Source organism: Canis aureus, chromosome 4, assembly GCF_053574225.1.
Source record: "Canis aureus isolate CA01 chromosome 4, VMU_Caureus_v.1.0, whole genome shotgun sequence".
NCBI lineage: Eukaryota > Metazoa > Chordata > Mammalia > Carnivora > Canidae > Canis > Canis aureus.
In genome coordinates, this window is record NC_135614.1 from 58,726,599 (window position 1) to 58,744,329 (window position 17,731).

Below are 17,731 nucleotides of genomic sequence, written 5' to 3' on the forward strand. Positions count from 1 at the left end.
CTGCAATTACCCTAAAGCGCGCGCACACACACACACACACACACACAATAAAAAGCAAAAGCAAAGCCAAACAAGAAAAACAGCATCAATAGTAATACTAACAACTCATAAAATGTAATGAGACAACAGAGAAATAAAAATAAAAGTCTCTCTCCTAACAGTGTTTATATTACAAGGGAAATCAAAAGTTCAAGTACAGGATACCTCAAAGATACTGCAGGTTTGGTTCCAGATGACTGCCATGAAGTCAGGAACACAATAAAGTGAATCAAGAGAACTTTTTGGTTTCTCTATACATATGCAAGTTATATTTACACTATAGTCTATTAAGTGTGCAATTAAGTGTGCAATAAAGTATTAAGTGTGCATTATGTCTGAAAAAGATTGTGTATTCATTAATTAAATACTTCATTGCTATAGATTGCTAACCATCATCTGGGCTTTCAGTGATTCCTCAATCTTTTTGCTGGTGGAGGTTCTTGCCTCAATGTGAATGGCTGCTGGCTGATCAGGGTGGTGGTTGGTAAAGCCTTGAGGGGCTGTGCCAATTTCTTAAAATGAGACAACAATGAGGTTTGCCACATGAATCAAATCTTTTCTATGAATGATTTCTCCATAGTGTGTGATGCTGTTTGATAGCATTTACCCACAGGAGAACTTCTTTCAAAACTAGAGTCAATCCCCACCACTACTTCATCAACTCAGTTTATACAATATTCCAAATCCTTTGTGGTCATTTCAACAATCTTCACAACAACTTCATCAGGAGTGGATTCCATATCAAAAAAAGAGTTTTCACTCAACCATAAGAAGCAATTCCTCTCCATTAAAGTTTTATCATGATACTGCAACAATTCAGTCACATACCCAGTCTCCATTTCTAATTCTGGTTCTCTTAAGACTTCTACCACTTTTCCACTACATTTATACACTGAAGTCTTGAGCCCCTCAAAGTCATCCATGAGGGCTGGAATCAACCAACCAAGGAGTTTCAAACTCTTGTTTGATGTTATTTTTATTTCCTTCCATGTATCAAGAATGTTCAATTCACTTTGCCCAGATCCATCAGAGGAATCACTATCCGTGGCAGCTATAGACTTATGTTATGCATTGCTTAAATAATAAGACTTGAAAGTCAAAATGACTCCCTGATCCATGGCTGCAGGATGGATGTTGTGCTAACAGACACAAAAACAAACATTAATTTTGTTGTACATCTTTATCAGAGAGATCTTGAATGACCAGGTACATTGTCAGTGAGCAGTAATATAACAAAAGGAATCTTTTTTTTTGTTTTTTGAGCAACAGGCCTCAACAGTGGATTTAAAATGTAAACAGGCAGAGTAGATTTACATAATTTTTAAGGGTCCTAGGATTCTCAGAGTGGTAAATGAGTATTGCCTTCAACTTAAAGTCATCAGCTTCATTAGCCTTTAACAAGAGAGTTGGCCCATCCTTTGAAATTCTGAAGCCAGGCATTGATTTCTTTTAACTATGAAAATCCTAGATAGTATCTTTATCCAATACCAGGCTGCTTCATCTACAATGAAAATCAGTTGCCTAGTGTAACCATCTTTATTAATTATTTTAGCTAGATATTCTGGAGAACTTGCTGCAGCTGTAATATCAGCCCTTGCTGCTTCACCTTGATGTTATGGAGATGGCCTCTTTCCCTAGACCCCATGAACCAACCTCTACTAACTTCAAACTCTACTGCTGCAGCTTCTTTACCTCTGTCAGCCTTCATAAAATTGAAGAGAGTTAGGGCCTTGATCTGGTTTAGGGTTTGGCTTAAAGAAATGGTGTAGCTGGTTTGATCTACCTAGATGATTCAAACCTTCTCCATATCAGCAATAAGGCTGTTTTCTTTTCTTATAATTTGTGTGTTCACTGGAAAAAGGAAATTGGGAAACTCTAAGCCCTTGTAAAGTACTGGAGCTGAACTTGAACTCCTACATTAAACCAGGAAACTCAAAGATGGACATGCTGGAAAAGTCTACCCACCAGCAAAGAGCTTTCCAGAAATCCTGGCTTCAAATGTCTCCACATATAGTAGCCCTTGATAAGTTTAAATATAAGCCTGCTCTCACCTGGGTCTGGAGTTGAAACAGATAATACCTGTCCTGTCAGAGAAAACCTAATATAGGAATCTCTGCTTGGCAGCACCTCTGGGATCCAGCAGAATCATACACAAGCACAGTATGGGGTCCCCAACTAGGGTCCTTGCAGTGTTTTGTGATCAAGTTCAACCCTAAATGAGATAGCTAAAAGAGAACAAACAAAAACAGAAATAAACACAGGAGAAATCAGGAAGCCACAAATAAGAATCAGCTGATATAGACCTCAGAGGACTTCAAATATTGAAACTATCAAAGGTGAGAAAAGATAAATCTTAATATACTTACTTTTCAAAGCTAAGAGGTAAAATAAAAATGAGCAAGAAACCCAAATTTAGGAGGAAGTTTATCTGAATAGAATGGGAAGGGGATGCCAATACAGACATATTAGCAGAGAGTATTGTTCCATTTCTTAGGCTGGAGGTAGTGTCACAGATGTTTGGTTTATTATTATGCATCAGAATGCACATTAAATATTACATTAAGTAAAATCCAAATAGTACATAAAATACAATTTCAATATTAAGAAAAAAACATTTTAAGCACTTCTAAGAAGAAAGATACTTTCATTTTGTTTCTTCCTGAAGCCTCACTAAAATGATTCTCATTTTTTTGTATATTTTTTTATTGGAGTTTGATTTGCCAACATATAACACCCAGTGCTCATCCCATCAAGTGCCCTCTTCAAGGCCTGCCACCCAATAACTCCAACCCCCCGCCCACCTCCCTTTCCACTACCCCTTGTTTGTTTCCCAGAGTCAGGAGTCTCTCATGTTCTGTCCCCCTCACTGATATTTCTCACTCATTTTCTCTCCTTTCCCCTTTAATCCCTTTCACTATTTTTTATATTCCCCAAGTGAATGAAACCATATAATGTTTGTCCTTCTCTGATTGACTTCTTTCACTCAGCATAATACCCTCCAGTTCTATCCACGTCGAAGCAGATAGTGGGTATTTGTCATTTCTAATGGCTGAGTAATATTCCATTGTATACATAAACCACATCTTCTTTATCCATTCATCTTTCGATGGACACTGAGGCTCCTTCCACAGTTTGGCTATTGTGGCCATTGCTGCTGTAAACATCGGGGTGCAGGTGTCCCGGCGTTTCATTGCATCTGTATCTTTGGGGTAAATCCCCAGCAGTGCAATTGCTGGGTCGTAGGGCAGATCTATTTTTAACTCTTTGAGGAACCTCCACACATTTTTCAGAGTGACTGTACCAGTTCACATTCACATTCCCACCAACAGAGTAAGAGGTTTCCCCTTCTCCACATCCTCTCCAACATTTGTTGTTCCCTGTCTTGTTAATTTTCCCCATTCTCACTGGTGTGAGGTGGTATCTCACTGTGGTTTGATTTGAATTTCCCTGATGGCAAGGGATGCAGAACATTTTCTCATGTGCTTGTTGGCCATGTGTATGTCTTCTTTAATGAAATTTCTGTTCACGTCTTTTGCCCATTTCATGATTGGATTGTTTGTTTCTTTGCTGTTGAGTTGAATAAGTTCTTTATAGATCTTGGATAGTAGCCCTTTATCTGATAGGTCATTTGCAAATATCTTCTCCCATTCTGTAGGTTGTCTTTTAGTTTTGTTGACTGTTTCTTTTGCTGTGGAGAAGCTTTTTACCTGATTAAGTCCCAATAGTTCACCTTTGCTTTTGTTTCCCTTACTGTCATGGATGTATCTTGTAAGAAGTTGCTGTGGCCAAGTTCAAAAAGGGTGTTGCCTGTGTTCTCCTCTAGGATTTTGATGGAATCTTGTCTCACATTTAGATCTTTCATCCATTTTGAGTTTATCTTTGTGTATGGTGCAATAGAGTGGTCTAGTTTCATTCTTCTGCATGTGGATGTCCAATTTTCCCAGCACCATTTATTGAAGAGACTGTCCTTTTTCCAGTGGATAGTCTTTCCTGCTTTGTCAAACATTAGTCGACCATAGAGTTGAGGGCCCATTTCTGGGTTCTCAATCCTGTTCCATTGATCTATGTGTCTGTTTTTGTGCCAGTACCACATTGTCTTGATGATCACAGCTTTGTAGTACAACTTGAAATCTGGCATTGTGATGCCCCCGGCTCTGGTTTTCTTTTTCAATACTCCCCTGGCTATTTGGGGTCTTTTCTGATTGCACACAAATCTTAAGATTATTTGTTCCAACACTCTGAAGAAAGTCCATTGTATTTTGATAGGGATTGCATTGAACGTGTAAATTGCCCTGGGTAGCATAGATGGTTTCACAATATTAATTCTTCCAATCCAGGAGCATGGAATATTTTTCCATCTCTTTGTGTCTTCCTCAATTCCTTTGAGAAGCATTCTGCAGATTTTAGAATAAAGATCCTTTACCTCTTTGGTTAGGTTTATTCCTAGGTATCTTATGTTTTTGGATGCAATTGTAAATGGGATTGACTCCTTAATTTCTCTTTCTTCAGTCTCATTGTTAGTGTATAGAAATGCCACTGATTTCTGGGAATTGATTTTGTATCCTGCCACATTGCTGAATTGCTGTATGAGTTCTAGCAATCTTGGGGTGGAGTCTTTTGGGTTTTCTATGTACAGTATCATGTCACCTGCAAAGAGGGAGAGTTTGACTTCTTCTTTGCCAATTTGAATGCCTTTTATTTCTTTTTGTTGCCTGATTGCTGAGGCTAGGACTTCTAGTACTATGTTGAATAGCAGTGGTGAGAGTGGACATCCTGTCTTAGGGGATCCTGATCTTAGGGTGTTCTTGATCTTAGGGGAAAGGCTCTCAGTTTTTCCCCATTGAGAATATTTGCTCTGGGATTTTCATAGATGGCTTTTAAGATGCTGAGGAATGTTCCCTCTATCCCTACACTCTGAACAGTTTTGATCAGGAATGGATGCTGTATTTTGTCAAATGCTTTCTCTGCATCTATTGAGAGGATCATATGGTTCTTGTTTCTTTCTGTTGTTGATGTGATCTATCACATTGATTGTTTTACGAGTGTGAACCAACCTTGCATCCCGGGGATAAATCCCACTTGGTCATGGTGAATAATCTTCTTAATGTATTGTTGGATCCTATTGGCTAGTATCTTGTAGAATTTTTGCATCTGTGTTCATCAAGGATATTGGTCCATAATTCTCCTTTTTGGTGGGGTCTTTGTCTGGTTTTGGAATTGAGGTGATGCTGGCCTCATAAAATGAGTTTGTAAGTATTCCGTCCCTTTCTATCTTTCAGAACAGCTTTAGTAGAATATGTATTGTTTCTTCTTTAAACATTTGATAGAATTCTCCTGGGAAGTCATCTGGACTTGGATTTTTGTGTCTTGGGAGGTTTTTGATGACTGCTCCAATTTCCTCCCTGGTTATTGGCTTGTTCATGTTTTCTAGTTCTTCTTGTTCCAGTTTTGGTAGTTTGTGGTTTTCCAGAAATGCATCCATTTCTTCTAGATTTCCTAATTTATTGGCATATACTCGTTCATAATACGTTTTCAAAATCACTTCCTTGGTATTGGTTGTGATCTGTCCTCTTTTCATTCATGATTTTATTAATTTGAGTCTTTTCCCTTTTGTTTTTAATAAGGCTGGCTAATTGTTTATCTTATTAATTCTTTCAAAGAACCAACTCCTGGTTTTGTTGATCTGTTCTACAGTTCTTCTGGTCTCTATTTCATTAAGTTCTGCTTGAATCTTTATTATCTCTCTTCTTCTGCTTGGTGTCGATTTTATTTGCTGTTCTTTCTCCAGTTCCTTTAGGTGCTAGGTTAGCTTGTGTACTTGAGTTTTTTCCAATTTTTTGAGGTAGGCTTGTATTGCAATGTATTTCCCTCTCAGGACTGCTTTTGCTGTATCCCAAAGATTTTGAATTATTGTATCTTCATTTTCATTAATTTCCATGAATCTTTTAAATTCTTCTCTAATTTCCTGGTTGACCCATTCGTCTTTTAGTAGGATGCTCTTTAACCTCTATGTGTTTGAGTTTCTTCCAGATTTCTTCTTGTGATTGAGTTCTAGTTTCAAAGCATTGTGGCCTGGAAATATTTAGGGAACAATCCCAATCTTTTGGTACTGGCTGAGACCTGATTTGTGACCCAGTATGTGGTCCATTCTGGAGAAAGTTCCATGTGCACTTGAGAAGAATGTGTATTCAGTTGCGTTTGGATGTAAAGTTCTGTAAATATCTGTTAAATCCATCTGGTCCAGTGTATCATTTAAAGCCCTTGTTTCTTTGGTGATGTTGTGCTTAGAATATCTGTCATTTGCAGAAAGTGCCATGTTGAAGTCTCCTTCTATTAGTGTATTATTATCTAAGCATGCTTTACTTTGGTTATTAATTGATATACTTGGTAGCTCCCACATTAGGGGCATAAATATTCATGATTGTTAGGTCTTCTTGTTGGATAGACCCTTTAAGTATGATATAATGTCCCTCTTCATCTTTTGTTACGGTCTTTGGGATAAACTTTAATTTTTCTGATATGAGGATTGCCACCCCAGCTTTCTTTTGAGGACCATTTGAATGGTAAATGGTTCTCCAACCTTTCATTTATCAGGCTGGAGGTGTCCTTAGGTCTAAAATGAGTCTCTTCACATAGATCAATGGAACAGAATAGAGAATCCAGAGGTGGTGGACCATTAACTTTACGGTCAACTAACATTTGACAAAGCAGGAAAGACTATCCACTGGAAAAAAGACAGTCTCTTCAATAAATGGTGCTGGGAAAATTGGACATCCACATGCAGAAGAATGAAACTAGACCACTCTCTTGCACCATACACAAAGATAAACTCAAAATGGATGAAAAATCTAAATGTGAGACAAGATTCCATCAAAATCCTAGAGGAGAACATAAGCAACACCCTTTTTGAACTTGGCCACAGTAACTGCTTGCAAGATACATCCACGAAGGCAAGAGAAACAAAAGCAAAAATGAACTATTGGGACTCCATCAAGATAAGCAGCTTTTGCACAGCAAAAGATACAGTCAACAAAACTAAAAGACAACCTACAGAATGGGAGAAGATATTTGCAAATGACCTATCAGATAAAGGGCTATTATCCAAGATCTATAAAGAACTTACTCAACTCAACAGCAAAGAAACAAACAATCCAATCATGAAATGGGCAAAAGACATGAAATTTCACAGAGGAAGACATAGACATGGCCAACAAGCACATGAGAAAATGCTCTGCATCACTTGCCATCAGGGAAATACAAATCAAAACCACAATGAGATACCACCTCACACCAGTGAGAATGGGGAAAATTAACAAGGCAGGAAACCACAAATGTTGGAGAGGATGTGGAGAAAGGGGAACCCTCCTGCACTGTTGGCGGGAATGTGAACTGGTGCAGCCACTCTGGAAAACTGTGTGGAGGTTCCTCAAAGAGTTAAAAATAGATCTGCCCTACGACCCAGCAATTGCACTGCTGGGGATTTACCCCAAAGATACAGATGCAATGAAACGCCGGGACACCTGCATCCCAACGTTTAAGCAGCAATGTCCACAATAGCCAAACTGTGGAAGGAGCCTCGGTGTCCATCAAAAGATGAATGGATAAAGAAGATGTGGTTTATGTATACAATGGAATATTACTCAGCCATTAGAAACGACAAATACCCACCATCTGCTTCCACGTGGATGGAACTGGAGGGTATTATGCTGAGTGAAATAAGTCAATCGGAGAAGGACAAACATTATACGGTTTCATGCATTTGGGGAATATAAAAAATAGTGACAGGGAATAAAGGGGAAAGGAGAGAAAATGAGTGGGAAATATCAGTGAGGGGGACAGAACATGAGAGACTCCTAAGTCTGGAAAATGAACTAGGGTGGTGGAAGGGGAGGTGGGCAGGGGCTGGGGGTGACTGGTTTATGGGCACTGAGGGGGGCACTTGATGGGATGAGCACTGGGTGTTATTCTATATGTTGGCAAATTCAACACCAATAAAAAAGAAATTAAAAAAATAAAATCTGCAGTGAATAAAAATAAATAAGTAAAATAAATAAAATGAGTCTCTTGTAGACAGCAAATAGATGGGTCTTGCTTTTTTATCCAGTCTGAAACCCTGCGTCTTTTGATAGGATCATTTAGCCCATTTACATTCAGAGTAATTATTGAAAGATATGAATTTAGTGTCGTTGTAATACCTATTCAGTCTCTATTTTGTAGATTATGTCTTTGGGCTTCCTCTTTCTTTTACAGAGTCCTCCTTAATATTTCTTGCAGAGCTGGTTTGGTGGTCACACATTCTTTCCGTTTCTGCCTATCTTAGAAGCTCTTTATCTCTCCTTCTATTCTGAATGAGAGCCTTGCTGGATATAGTATTCTTGGCTGCATGGTTTTTGCCTTTAGTACCCTGAATATACCCTGCCAGCCCTTTCTGGCCTGCCAGATCTCTGTGGAGAGGTCTGCTGTTAATCTAACATTTCTTCCCCATATAAGTTAAGACTCTCTTGTCTCTCAGTGCTTTAAGGATTCTATCCTTGGAATTTGCAAGTTTCACTATTAAATGCCGAGGTGTTGGATGGTTTTTATTGATTTGGGGGGGGGGAGCACTTCTCTTATCTCCTAGATCTGAATGCCTGTTTCCCTCCCCAAATTAGGGAAGTTCTCAGCTATGGTTTGTTCAAATATGCTTTCTAGCCCTCTGTCTCTCTCAGCATTTTCTGGAACCCCAATTATATGTAGATTCTTCCTTCTAAGGCTATCATTTATTTCCCTTAACCTTCCTCATGGTATTTTGTTTTTCTTTTTCCTTAGCTTCCTTCCTTGCCATTGACTTGTCTTCTATATCACTCACTCTTTCTTCCACCTCATTAACCCTCGTCGTTAGGACCTCCAGTTTGGATTGCATCTCATTTAATTGATTTTTAATTTCTGTCTGATTATATCTAAATTCTGCAGTCATGAAGTCTCTTGAATCCTTTATGCTTTTTTCCAGAGCCACCAGTAGCTTTGTAATTGTGCTTCTGAATTGGCTTTCTGACATCGAATTGAAATACATATTCTGTAACTCTGTGACAAAGAGTACTGTTTATGATTCTTTTGTGGTGAATTCTTCTTTCCAGTCTCCCAGTCCACACTGGCCTAGATGCTCCCAGGGCCAGTACAGGTGCTCTGATCTGCACAGCTTGGGGCGGCCTAGTCAGTGCAGAGTGGCTGTATGAGCAGGGTGAGAGTCAAGAATATCAACCACGACCTAAGTAAATTCCATCCTAGATGATTCTGACAAGGTCAGAGACCAGAAAATGGAAAAGAAGATCAGAAAGAAATAAAAGGATCACTAAAGTGAAAAACAAATTTTAAAATAAAGTAGTGAAAAATAAAAGGTCAAGAATCCCAAAGAAGAAAAAAAAAAAAAAGAAAAAAGGAAGAGAAAAAAGCAAAAGTAAGGATGAAAAAAAAGAAGAAAAAGGAGAAGAAAAAAAGGTGGAGACTGGGAGATGATGGTGGTGAAGAAGTTATAGTGGAGGGAGGATGTAGTCTACCTGAGGGGTCCTAGAGGGTGATCCTCTTGTTTCTGAGTGTATTAAGTTCTGTTTGTTAGAAGATGCTCAGTCCCAAATTTATATAAACCAGCAATACTTGTAGAAAGCCCCAACATTGACCACCAAAACATAAACGAGTTAAAAGAGGGGGCAGAATGGAATGAAGAGAGAATAATATAATAATATAATATATATATAATATAATAATAATAATAATAATATAATCTCACAGAATCAACCAACACGTATACCACTTGGTTCTGGGTGTATGCTGGTCATGTTTTAGAAGGTATTAACTTCTGCCATTGTAGAACAAAATGAGACAGAGAAAACAACACAAAACAAAACAAAACAAAACAAAAACATATCTCATGTATCTCCCAAAATTAAATTGAATATGTTGAAGAGAATCTAGAAGCGGGAAATATATCTAAGACATATAATTATAGAAATAGGAAAGTCAGAAAGGAAGAAACTTAAAAATGAAGAGGGGGTAAATATTGTAGTGAAGGTGGGAAAAGAGAAAAAAACACTGGAAATTTTTAGTCTGATATAAAAAGAGTTGTACTGGAAAAGGGGGGAAAAATAGAAGGAGTAGGCTCTAGTTTTATATACTATAAACGCCTCTACTTCCCTTGGAGCTTTGCAGTGCTGCTCGGTCCAGAACTTGCTCTTCCCTTGTCCTTCCAGCTGGTCTTCTGGGGGAGGGGCCTGCTTTGCTGCCTCTCAGGTGTGTGCACCTGGGGGAGCTGCCCCGCCCCCCGCTGGGTGCCCGGCTCTGTGGGAGCTGCTTATCCTGTGAGGCTCCTGTTCCCTGGCAGCCCCGCTCCGTCCCAGGCATAGGGTGACACCAGGAGGGACAACAACACTGGCGGCAGCCAGGTCTCCAGCCCTGGAGTCAGCTTCCGCAGTAACTACCGCAGCTCCCAGTGCACACTGGCCTGGATGCTCCGGGGCGGGAGGCGCTGATCTGCATAGCTCGGGGGCACCCCGCGGCAGGGGTGTCCTCGCTGTTCTGTGCCCTCCCCGCCTCCACCTGTCCTGGGGGGAGGCAGGATCCTGGGCTGTGCCCCCCGGCGCCCTGCCATCCGGGGCCTGTGCTGCTGGAATCGCGCTCCTGGGCCAGGGCTCCCGGAGGCACAGGGTGCACCCCCTCCGTGGAGCCCCCGCCTGACCCCCGGCTTCTCCCCGAGGCCCCGCTGGGCCCGCTCCAGCCCTTTACCGAGACCGGCCGCGGTGCGTGGTGCGCTCTCCCCGGGGGCACCTCCTCCGTTAGTGCCCCCGGGAGGCTGGAGGCTCCCCCGCCCCTCCTGCGATCCTGCCCCAGTTCCCTGCCAGTGCCTTTCCATCCGGGAAGAATCCGGTGCGGATTTTTAAAGTTCCTGCTTCTCCGGGGCAGGGCTCTCCTGTCCCAGAGGTTCTCACCGCCTTGGCCCAGCTCCTTGTGGGGCCCCTCCCCTACTTGATTCTTTTTTATTTTTATTTTTCCGCCTTCCTACCTTGCTAGAAGTGAAAGCCCGTATCTCTGTAGTGTTCCAGCTGTTCGCTCTTTAAATCTCAGGTCGAATTCGTAGGTGTTCAGGATGGTTTGAAAGTTATCTAGGTGAGTTGGTGGGGCCGGGTGAGGGGAGGCCCCTACTCCTCCTCCATCTTGCCCTGCCCTCCTAAAATGATTTTTATGATATATTTAATGAAGTGAATCAAGCCAGAAGAACAAAGAGGAAAGAAGATAACGAAAATATAGTTGAGTGTGGGGAGGATGCCTCATGGGGTTGTCCAGGGTCTCCTATGCTGGCCCTTCAACCACAGCTCCTCTTAGGGAGGGGTGCTGCTCCCACCCCCATTTCCAGTTTCTACTCTGAGAAATATATACCACAACTTTTTAATCATGGGCTTCCTTGTCCTGCCAGGCTATCCTTTAGGGCAGCATAATTTTTTTTTAAAGATTTATTTATGAGAGAGAGAGAGAAAGAAAGAGTCAGAGACACAGGCAGAGGGAGAAGCAGGCTCCATGCAGGGACCCCGACAGGGGACTTGATCCCCGGACTCCAGGATCATACCCTGGGCCAAAGGCAGGTGTTATACCACTGAGCCATCCAGGGATCCCCGACAGTATACTTTTTAAATGGACTCCATACTTCCATGTCTACTGTGGGTTTTGTATTTACACCCAAGGATCCATGCCTTTGTAAACTTTTCAGAGGTAACTTCACTTAGAACTAGACCTCATTCTCTTTCTCAGGACTCAAGCCCCAGTACTTGTTTCCTTTAGCAGTTAAATCCCCTTTCTTACTCCACAAATTCAGGCAAGTGTTCATTGTCTCCTCCTATTATGACAGAGAATTAAAGTTTTGTTCTTTTGAAGCATAAACAGAAGTTTCATAAACACCAGGCACAGTTAAAAGCAGTGCTATCACAATGCAAGCAGAAAGATTAAGCACCATCCAAAGAAGACATACAGATGGCCAACAGACACATGGAAAGGTGTTCAATACCACTATTGGGGGAATACAAATCAAAACCACAGTGAGGTATCACCTCACACCTGTTGGAGTAACTATTATAAAAAGACAAAAGATAGCAAGTATTGGTGAGGATATGGAGAAAAGGGAATCTTTGTGCACTGTGGCTGGGAATGTAAATTTGTCAGCCACTATGAAAAGTAGCACAGAGATTCATCACAAAATTAAAAATACAACTACCATATGATCCAGCAATTCCATTTCTGGGTATTTATCCAAAGGAGATGAAATGATCAAAAAAAGATGTATGCACTATTGTATTCATTGCAGCATTATCTTTAATAGTGAAGATATGAAAGCAACCAAGCCTATCAATGGAAGAATAAAGAAAAAGTGGCATGCATACAAAAGGTGATAGCATGCACACCTGCATGCACACATAGAAATATTATTCAACCATAAAAAAGAAGGAAATCTTGCCATTTGCAACAAAGATGGACCTTGAGGGCGTTACGCTAAGTGAAATAAATCAGACAAAGACATATACCATATGATCTCTCCTAAATGCAGAATTTAAAACAAAACTGTGCCCATAGATACAGCAAACAGATTAGTGGTTGCCAGAGGCAGGGGGTGGGAGTGTGTGCAAAATGAATGAAGGAAGTGAAAGGTACAAACTTTGAGTATAAAATAAATAAGTCATGGGATGTAATGTACACCATAGTGGCTATAATACTGTATTGTATATTTGAAAGTTGCTAAGAGAGATCTTAAAAGTCCTCTTCGTAAGAAAAAAATCATAACTATGTAAGATGGCAGATGTTAAGTAGACTTATTGTGGTGATCATTTTGCAATACATACAGAGTCATCAAGTCCTACACCAGAAATATGTTGCATGTCAATTATCTTAAAAACAGGAAGATTAAACACCAATGTGTTTAAGTTAAAACAACTAAGAGAGATAACAAGAAACCTGGGCATATTGTAGTAGAACTGTAAAATACTAAATCAAGAGAAGGATTTAAAGTGCAGCAGAGAGAAGAGAATGATACCCCACAATGAGTAACAAACAAACCAGGCTTCTTAACAGCAAAAATCAAAGTCAGAGAGTAAATGTTAATTTCAAAATATGAAACACCCAATAAAGCTACTTAAACATGTTTTCAGATAAATAATTTTTAAGAGTTTTCTACAACAAAACCTTAATAAAGTAATTTTTAAAGGATTGTATGATTGTGAATAATTGAAAGATGACCTAGAAATAAGTTCTGAGATTTAAAAAAAAGTTAAGAATTTGGCAAATGTAAAAATAATACCAAATTACAGGCTTTGAAAATTGATAACGGCATACTTTGGAGATATTGCAGGTTCAGTTCCAGAATACTGCAATAAAAAAAGTCAGATGAATTTTTTGGTTTTCAATGCATATAAAGGTTATGCTTATATTGCAGTCTATTAAGGGTAAAATGTGTCTTAAAAAATGTACAGACCATAATTTAAGAATACTTTGTTAAATACGTATGATCCTTATCATACTTATGATAAGTATGATACCATCAGATAACCATCAGATGATGGTTAAAATTTTAACCATCATCTGAGTGTTCAGTGAGTTGTAATCACTGATCACAGATTGCCATGACAATAATAATGACAAAGTTTGAAATATTCCAAGAATTACCAACATGTGACCCAGAGACATTAAGTGAGCAAATGCTGTTGAAAAAAATGGTGCCTAGAGACGTTCTCAACACAGGGTTGCCACAACCCTTCAATTTTTAAAAAACACAGTAAGTATCTATGAAACACAATAAAATGAAGGACACCTATAAATACTACCCAAAAATTACATGTAAATTGGAAAGGGAGTGATCAAAGATAAAATATCCTAAGGTCCTTGTAATTTGAATAGAGAAGTTTAATATGCTAATTAACTTTAGATTTGCAATTATGTATAACTAAATATTGAAGGTAGTGGGAGTCATCAAGATTGATCATAAAAGATGAAATTTTCTCTTTTATCCTGATCAGTGGGTGACCTTTCTCTCTTCCTTTTTTTTTTCTTAAGATTTTATTTATTTATTTATTCATGAGAGACAGAGGGGGGGGGGGGCAGAGACACAGGCAGAGGGAGAAGCAGGCTCCATGCAGGGAGCCCGATGTAGGACTCGATCCCAGGTCCCCAGGATCAGGCCCTGAGCTGAAGGCAGCACTAAACCACTGAGCCACCTGGGCTGCCCTCTTTCTCTCTTCCTGAATGAGAATTCTTTTTTGGGGGGAGGGGGGCAGGGGCGACTCTGCCAGGACGCAAACTGAGTGAAAATTCTTATAGACCCCAAGACTATTCTTGTCCCCTGTAGGTAAAAATAAAATAAAATAAAAAATAAAATAAATCCATCAATCTTTAAGACACAAAACTTTGTTTCAACCCAGGAGCAAGCAATTTCTAGCCAATACATTAATCTTTATGGAAAAGTGAGTTTTATTTCCCTTTCTGGAACCAAACTAGATCTTGTTGTAGGCAGACTAACTTTTGGTTGTGAATGAGGGGTACTGGGTTCTTTTTCTTTTTCCTTTTCAGATGTTTCTTCTTCCCTAGATTATGAAGTTACTACTGAATGCTGAGCCCTGGCATCCCCATCCCCTTCCTTGGCTCTCAGAAAACTAGCAGTCAAATCTCACTTTTCAGGCAGGGCATTAGAAGAATCTCCTCTGAGGAATCTGATTAGAGGAAAGACTTAAAGATATTCACATTTAGGGGAACCCTCCCACCTGAGAGTCCTCTCAGATTACCCCCAGTAAAGTCCGCTGTTGACCAGCACCAACCTCATGCTCAGTGCTTCTACATTTCAAGTACCCCACTCTTAAATAAAACAAACAGGATCCCAAACATCTGAGATTTTTTTTTTTTTTAGAAAATATCAAGCCCCTAATGTAAAATGCAGCTGACAGAAAGCCAAGAAGAAAAGTTTAAATAACATCCTACCGATATCCTGATATCCCACCATATCTTCAGAAATAACAGCAAATATTCATCAATAAAACATGTATACGATCCAAAAAGGGGTAGATTTCTGAAAAACCAAACAGAGCTCTTAGATATTAAAGTTTAGCAGTGGGGCACCTGGCTGTCAGTAGAGAATGCAACTCTTGATCTCAGGGTCGTGAGATTCATACTGTGCATAGAGCCTACTTAAGGGGAAAAAAAAAAAAAGTTTAGCAGAAATTTAAGTCTCACAGAAGAGTTAGAAAATAGTTTAGGGAAACTAGAAAGTAGAGCAAAAAGACAAAGATAGATATATTTAAAATTAGACCAACAGTCCATGCATTCCAACATCCAAATAATAGGAATTCTAGAATGAAAGAATAAGGTACATTTAGGGAAGTAAGGCATTAAAATTGAAAAACGTCATAGGCTCAAGGGGCATGTTGTTTCAGATCAAGGGCACCTATCAATATCCAGAACAATAAATGAAAACAGAGGCTGCCATACAGGGGACCACAGACCAGAGGGAAAGATAGCAAGGAAACTCCAGAGCCAGGGGGAACAGAAGGGGCTCAAATGTCTAGGTGATGTTCAGCCGCACAGTGGGGGCTCTGAGTCAGAGAGCTCAGTAGAACAGCAGAGACTGAGGTCTCTCACACCACTGGGGTTTAGCTTACTTAGGACTAGCAGAAGGTAAGTGCCATTTTACATGGTACACAAAGTAGGCAGGCTACATGGGAGTTAGGCTATGTGATCTTTAGCCCTCATTTAACCCTGGCCTTTGGTAAATCTCCTAGGTATTCAAACACTGATTTTTCAGTTTGTTGGTTCATTCATGTATTTATTCATTCATTCGTTAGGCATTTGTTCTTTTAATATAAGCACTTACTCAAATGAGGAACAGGAGTGTGAACAGGCAGATAGGATTCTTTCCTTCATGGTTCTTACAGTTCTATAGGCAATAAAGGTGACTGCATCATAGTACAACAGGTGCCAGGATTAAGTACTACAGAATGTCAAGACAACTTATACTGTAAGGATGAAAGTCAAGGACTCTTCAATGATAATAAAGTCTAAGCTTTAAAAATTCAGGATAGGGAGCAATGTGGCCTTGGGGTTGGAAGGTAAGCAATGTCTTAAACAGGAAATACCTCCTAAACCATGTGAATGAAATGAGAATTCTGGGAAGATATCCCAAGTACACAGAGAAGCTACTGGATGGGTGTCAGCAGAATTACATGAGAAGATTACTCAACTCACAGTGTGAAAAATGAATTGGAAGGAGGCCATACAGAGTCAGGGAGACTTGTAAGGGAGCCAGTATAGTAGTTCTCAGGAACAATATGATGTCCCGAGTTAGGATAAAGGTGTTAGGAATGAGTGCTCTGAAAAGATGCAAAGAAACTTTGTGTAGGGCAGCCCAGGTGGCTCAGTGGTTTAGCACTGCCTTCGGCCCAGGGCGTGATCCTGGAGACCTGGGATCGAGTCCCACGTCGGGCTCCCTGCATGGAGCCTGCTTCTCCCTTTGCCTGTGTCTCTGTCTCTCTCTCTCTCTCTCTCTGTCTCTCATGAATAAATAAATTAAGTCTTAAAAAAAAACTGTGTAAATTCAGTGGAGCTTCAGACAGACTCAACAGAGCTTTGTGAGTTCTATCAACAGGTCTCAACAGATACAAGTGGGGGAGGAGGAGGTGAGTCAGGAATGGTTAGACTTCCATTGCTTCCCTTTTCACCGAGCTGACTCTCCAATAGTATTTTAAGCCAAGGTAGATTTTTATTTCCCTCATGCTGACAGTAGTAGTAGAATTGTCCACATAGGATGATCTTAACATCTGCCTTACAGAATAGGCTATTTATTTTGAGAGAGAGAGAGGAAGAAACGGAGAGAAGGGGAGGAAGGAGGAGAGGGAGAATCTTAAGCAGGCTCCATGCTCAGCACAGAGCCCCAAGGTGAGACTCCGTCTTACAATCCTGAGCCAAAATCAAGAGTCTAACACTTAACCAACTGAGCTACCCAGGCACTCCCAGAATAGCCATTTTAAATCAGAAAAGAAGTGTGGCTAGAAAAAGAAAACAAAACCTAAACTAGCACAAGGAGGGAAATAATAAAGATTAGAGCAGAAATAAATGATATAGAAACTAAAAAAGTACAATATATCAGTGAAACAAGGAGCTGGTTCTTTGAAAGAAATCAGTAAAATTGACAAATCTCTAACCAGACTTACTGAAAAAGAAACACAGAGCAGCCCATGTGGCTCAGCGGTTTAGCCTTCAGCCCAGGGCCTGATCCTGGAGACCCGGGATCGAGTCCCACATCAGGCTCCCTGCATGGAGCCTGCTTTTCCCTCTGCCCGTGTCTCTGCCTCTCTCTCTCTCTCTCTGTCTCTCATGAATAAATAAATAAAAACTTTTTGAAAAATAAAAAAACACAGAACTCAAAATCATGAATGAGTGGAGAAATAACACCAAACACTACAGAAAATAAGTATGATCAATTTGGAGTATATTACATTGCCCCTTTATTTTAACATAAAATCTCAAGTAGATATTTAGATATTTTAATATTATTTAATTATCAAAACAAAGTATTGAGCATCCTAAATATAATCACATATTTTAGAACCAAGGGATACATTAAAGGTACCTAATTTTGATATTCTCACTAAACAGGTGAAGAAACTCGTGCCCAGGAACAGAATTGCATTTG

The 17,731-nt window shown here is 39.9% G+C and overlaps 1 protein-coding gene across 34 annotated transcripts in view; it reads right to left on the bottom strand.

The window, feature by feature from the left end:
- LOC144312780 (uncharacterized) overlaps positions 1-17,731 on the bottom strand; it is a 740,032-nt gene that overhangs the window by 98,831 nt on the left and 623,470 nt on the right. For 12 of the 34 annotated variants that reach the window (XR_013378366.1, XR_013378363.1, XR_013378369.1 and 9 more), the window contains one exon: positions 2,091-2,264. The exons of 14 other annotated variants lie outside the window; for them this stretch is intronic. The gene's annotated coding sequence lies outside the window, so the exon portion shown is untranslated. Of the gene's footprint in view, positions 1-429; positions 552-2,090; positions 2,265-11,074; positions 11,240-15,024; positions 15,113-15,913; positions 15,994-17,731 lie in introns of those variants that run through there. 8 more of the 34 variants (XR_013378365.1, XR_013378372.1, XR_013378376.1 and 5 more) reach the window with 7 other exon arrangements.